This window comes from Zea mays, chromosome 8 (assembly GCF_902167145.1).
Source record: "Zea mays cultivar B73 chromosome 8, Zm-B73-REFERENCE-NAM-5.0, whole genome shotgun sequence".
Lineage (NCBI taxonomy): Eukaryota > Viridiplantae > Streptophyta > Magnoliopsida > Poales > Poaceae > Zea > Zea mays.
This window is the reverse complement of record NC_050103.1, coordinates 171503616-171509615: the sequence shown is the minus strand read 5'-3', so window position 1 is coordinate 171509615 and position 6000 is coordinate 171503616.

Sequence of the window (6000 nt, the reverse complement as noted above, 5' to 3'; positions counted from 1 at the left end):
GGGCCGGAGCATACGTGGGCCTCCGAGCTGAATGAGGCCGCTCGGTGGGAAGACCTCGTGGCGACCCTTCGTCTGATGTCGTATCAAGCGAAGGGTGTCCCTGACCGTTTTGCTTCTGTCGAACCGGCGACTATAGCGAAGGCCTCGAGCGAAGGGTGGCGTCTTTGCCTTCGCCCCAACAACTGTTCATCTATTTATAGGCACAGGACACAGCTCGTGGAGAATTACATTAATGCCCTTTACATTTATCAATAACTCTATAGTGATTCTTCGAGGTCTAATTTGGCTTTTCATCATATAAGTCGGTTCCCCCTTTCTGCTGTCATGCCGAAGCTTTTTCTGCGCATAGCTTCGTGATCATCTTATCCTTCGTCATGATCGCTTTCCGTCCTACTCAAGCTTCGTCTTGACCATATTCTTGTATACTCGTGGCCCAATTCCGAAGATACCTGTTCACATATTTTACTTGGAAAACATTGTCAAATTATGTTTTTGAGGACCTTCAGAAGCCGAAGGCCCCCAACAGCTATCCTCAGGAGCACCAAATGGGATGACCATGAAATGGTCAAGGTTATTATAAGATCCCTTGTTTTTCGTAATACTACTCAAGTACAATTAATACGTGAGGATCCTAGATACAAACAGATGTCTCCCGAGGAGGTAATTGGCAAGTTTGTGAGCTTTGAACTTATGATCAAAGACTCCAAACACATTGTCAACTTGGAGCAAGGTGCCACCTCCACACCCGAGGTGCAACCCGTTGCATTTAAGGCAACAGAAGAAAAGAAGGGGGATTCTACACCAAGTAAGCTCCCAATCGACACCTCCAAGCTCGACAACGAGGAAATGGCGCTCATCATCAAGAGCTTCCACCAAATCCTCAAGCAAAGGAGGGGGAAGGACTACAAGCCCCGCTCCAAAAGGGTGTGCTACCGGTGTGGTAAGTTCGATCACTTTATTGCTAAATGTCCATATTCTAGTGAAAATGACAGGGACGAAGACAATAAAGGGAAGAAGGAGAAGAAAAGATACTACAAGAAGAAGGGCGGCGAGGTGCACATGGGTCGCGAGTGGGACTCCGACAAGAGCACCACCGACTCCTCCTCCGACGAGGACGCCGCCAACATCGTCGTCAACAAGGGTCTCCTCTTTCCCAATGTCGGCCACAAGTGTCTCATGGTAATGGACGGCAAGAAGAAGGTACATTCTAGAAGTACCCCCAAATATACTACATCTAGTGATGAGGGTAGTTCTAGCAATAATGAAGATGATTTAAGTTCTCTCTTTGCCAACCTTAACATGGAACAAAAGAAAAAAAATAAATGAATTAATTGAAACCATTAACGAGAAAGATGATCTCTTGGAATGCCAAGAGGACTTGCTTGTTACAGAAAATAAAAATTTTGTTAAGTTGAAAATGCTTATGCTATAGAAGTAGAGAAATGTGAAAACTTGACTAAGGAGCTTAGCATTTGCAATAATTCAATTTCCTGTCTTAGAGATGAAAATGTTAGTTTAGTTTCTAAGATTGAAAAATTGAATGTTTGCAATGATTCAATTTCTAGTCTTAGAATTGAGAATGATAATTTAAATGCTAAGATTGAGGAATTGAGTACTTGCAAAGCATCTACATCTACTGTTGAAAATGTTGCTATTTGTACTAGATGCAAAGATATTAATGTTGAAGCTATTGATGATCACATTGCTATGATTAAACAACAAAATGATCACATAGCTACATTAAATGCCAAAATAACCGAGCATGAACTTGAAAATGAAAATTTTAAATTTGCTAGAAGCATGCTCTATAATAGGAGACACCCTGGCATTAAAGATGGCATTGGCTTTCAACAAGGGAGCCAAAGCAATGTCAAGCTTAATGCCCCCAAAAGATTGTCTAATTTTGTTAAGGGTAAAGTTCCCATGGTTCAGGATAGTGAGGGCTACATTTTATATCCTGCAAACTATCCCAAGCATAAGATTAGGAAAATTCATGCTAGGAAATCTCATACTATTTCTCACCATGCTTTTATGTATAAAAATGAGGTTTCTAGTTCTAGGCATTCCACTCATGTTAAAATGCCTAAAAAAGAAAATTCCTAATGAATCCAATGAGCACAACATTTCATTTAAGACTTTTGATGCTTCCTATGTGCTAACTAACAAATCAGGCAAGGTAGTTTCCAAATATGTTGGGGACGAACACAAGAGTCCAAAGACTTGTGTTTGGGTATCCAAGGTGCTTGTTTCTAATGTCAAAGGACCCAAAACCGTTTGTGTACCTAAGAATAAGGCCTAAACTTGTTTTGTAGGTTTATGCATCTAGTGGATCAAGCTGGATAATCAATAGCGGGTGCACAAACCACATGACAGGTGAGAAAAGGATGTTCTCCTCATATAAGAAAAATGAAGATCCCCAAAGAGCTATCACATTCGGGGATGGAAATCAAGGTTTGGTCAAAAGTTTGGGTAAAATAGCTATATCTCCTAACCATTGTATTTTCAATGTTTTTCTCGTATATTCTTTAGATTTCAACTTGCTTTCTATTTCTCAATTATGCAAAATGGGCTACAACTGTTTATTTACTGATATAGGTGTTACTGTCTTTAGAAAAAGTGATGATTCAATAGCATTTAAGGGAGTGTTAGATGGTCAGCTATATTTAGTTGATTTTAATGATTACAAAGTTGAACTTGACACTTGCTTAATTGCTAAGACTAACATGGGATGGCTCTGGCATCGCCGACTTGCCCATGTTGGAATGAAGAATCTTCATAAGCTTCTAAGGGAGAGCACATTTTAGGACTAACAAATGTTCATTTTGAGAAAGACAGGATTTGTAGCGCATGTCAAGCAAGAAAGCAAGTTGGAGCTCATCATCCACACAAGAACATCATAACGACTAACAGGCCACTTGAGCTACTTCACATGGATTTATTCGGCCCGATCGCTTACATAAGCATCGGCGGGAGTAAGTACTGTCTAGTTATTGTGGATGATTATTCTCGCTTCACTTGGGTGTTTTTTTGCAAGAAAAATCTCAAACCTAAGAGACCTTAAAGAGATTCTTAAGACGAGCTCAAAATGAGCTCGGATTAAGAATAAAAAATATTAGAAGTGACAATGGAATGGAGTTTAAGAACTCTCAAATCGAAGGATTTCTTGAGGAGGAGGGCATCAAGCATGAGTTCTCTTCTCCCTACACACGTCAACAAAATGGTGTAGTGGAGAAGAAAAATAAACTCTACTAGACATGGCAAGAACTATGCTTCATGAGTACAAGACATTGGACCAGTTTTGGGCGAAGGCGATTAACACCGCCTGCTACTCCATCAACTGGTTATATCTTCACCGAATCCTCAAGAAAACATCATATGAACTCCTCACTGGTACAAAGCCCAATGTTTCATATTTTAGAGTCTTTGGGAGCAAATGCTTTATTCTTATTAAAAGAGGTAGAAGTTCTAAATTTGCTCCTAAAGCAGTAGAAGGCTTTTTATTAGGTTATGACTCAAACACAAGGGCATATAGAGTCTTCAACAAATCCACTGGATTAGTTGAAGTTTCTTGTGACATTGTGTTTGATGAGACTAATGGCTCTCAAGTGGAGCAAGTTGATCTTGATGAACTAGATGATTAAGAGGCTCCGTGCACCACACTAAGGAACATGTCCATTGGTGATGTGTGTCCCAAAGAATCCGAGGAGCCCACACAAGCACAAGAACAACCATCATCTTCCATGCAAGCATCTCCACCAACCCAAGATGAGGATCAGGCTCAAGTTGATGAAGATGAAGATCAAGAAAATGAGCCACCTCAAGAGGAGGACATTGATCAAGGGGGGATGAAGATAATGAAGACAAAGAAGATGATCAAGAGATTAGGGATCAAAGACCGCCACACCCAAGAGTCCACCAAGCAATTCAAAGAGATCACCCCGTCAATTTCATACTCGGTGACATTCATAAGGGGGTTACCACTAGATCTTGAGTTGCTCATTTTTGTGAACATTACTCTTTTGTGTCTTCTATTTAGCCTTACAGGGTAGAGGATGCATTAAGAGATCCGGATTGGTGGTGGCAATGCAAGAGGAGCTCAACAACTTCACAAGGAATGAGGTATGACATTTAGTTCCACGTCCTAATCAAAATGTTGTAGGTACCAAGTGGGTATTCCACAATAAGCAAGATGAGTATGGTGTGGTGACAAGGAACAAAGCCCGATTTATGGCAAAGGGATATTCACAAGTCGAAGGTTTGGATTTCGATGAACTTATGCAAGCTAGGCTTGAGTCAATTCGTATATAACTTGCCTATGCTACTTACCATGGCTTCAAACTTTATCAAATGGACGTGAAAAGTGCCTACCTCAAAGGCCCTATCAAGGAAGAGGTCTATGTTGAGCAACCTCCCGGCTTTGAAGACAGTGAATATCCTAACCATGTGTATAAGCTCTCAAAGGCGCTTTATGGGCTCAAGCATGTCCCAAGAGCATGGTATGAATGCATGCGAGGCTTCAAAGTCAGAAAGGCTGATCCTACTCTCTTCACTAAAACTGTTGCAAAAGACTTGTTTATATACCAATTTTATGTTGATGATATTATATTTGGGTCTACTAACAAGTCAACTTGTGAAGAGTTTAGTAGGATCATGATACAGAAATTCGAGATGTCTATGATGGGGGAGTTGAAGTATTTTCTTGGATTTCAAATCAATCAACTCCAAGAGGGCACCTTCATCAGCCAAACTAAGTACATTCAAGACATACTTAAGAAGTTTGGAATGAAGAATGGCAAACCCATCAAGACACCCATGGGAACCAATTGACATCTTGACCTCGACACGGGAGATAAGTCCGTGGATCAAAAGGTATACTGGTCGATGATAGGTTCTTTACTCTACTTATGTGCATCCCGACTAGACATTATGCTTTTCGTATGCATGTGTGCAAGGTTCCAGGCAAATCCTAAGGAAGTTCACCTTAGGGTCGTGAAAAGAATCATGCGATATTTAGTCTATACTCCTAAGTTTGGGTTTTGCTACCCCAAGGGATCTACCTTTGATCTAATTAGGTATTCCAATGTCGATTATGCCGGATGTGAAATAGATAGAAAGAGCACATCAGGGACTTGTCAGTTTCTGGGAAGATCCCTGGTGTCATGGGCTTCATAGAAACAAAACTCTGTAGCTCGTTCCACCGCCGAAGCCGAGTATATTGCTGCAGGACATTGTTGTGCACAATTACTTTAGATGAGGCAAACCCTTAGGGACTATGGCTACAAATTAAGCAAAGTCCCTCTCCTATATGATAATGATAGTGCAATCCGCATGGCGGATAATCCCATTGAACATAGCCGCACTAAGCACATAGACATCCGATATCACTTTCTTAGAGATCACCAACAAAAGGGGATATCAAAATAGCTTATGTAAGCACCCTAAACCAATTAGTCGATATCTTTACCAAGCCACTAGATGAGAAAACCTTTAGCAAGCTTAGGAATGAGCTAAATATACTTGATTCTCGAAACTTTGATTGAAACATTGCACACATAGCTCATGTATATACCTTTGATCATGTCTCTTTCATTTGGTACAAATACATATTTCTTATTCTTCTTGTGCCAAGGCTAAGACTAATGTGCTTTCAAGTGTATTTCTATACTCAGTCTTAGATTGAAAGGGAAATGGAGTATTCGGCAAAGACAAGGCTTCCACTCCAACTCTGACGGTATCATTTACCCTTTGTCGTTACTCCTACAACTCTCAATGGTATGACCCTTCACTCGTATTTATATTACCATTTGGGAGAAGGTATTAGGCCCTAAAGGGGGAGAAAAATGAAAAAGGGCTATCAAATTCTCCGTTTTTGGCGCTTAATGCCAAAGGGGAGAAAGAATTAAGCCCAAAGCAAAAGGACTGCACCACCATTTCAAAATTTCTCAAAGCAAATGGACTGCACCACCATTTCAAAATTTTCACAGAAGCTTATTTCAACTA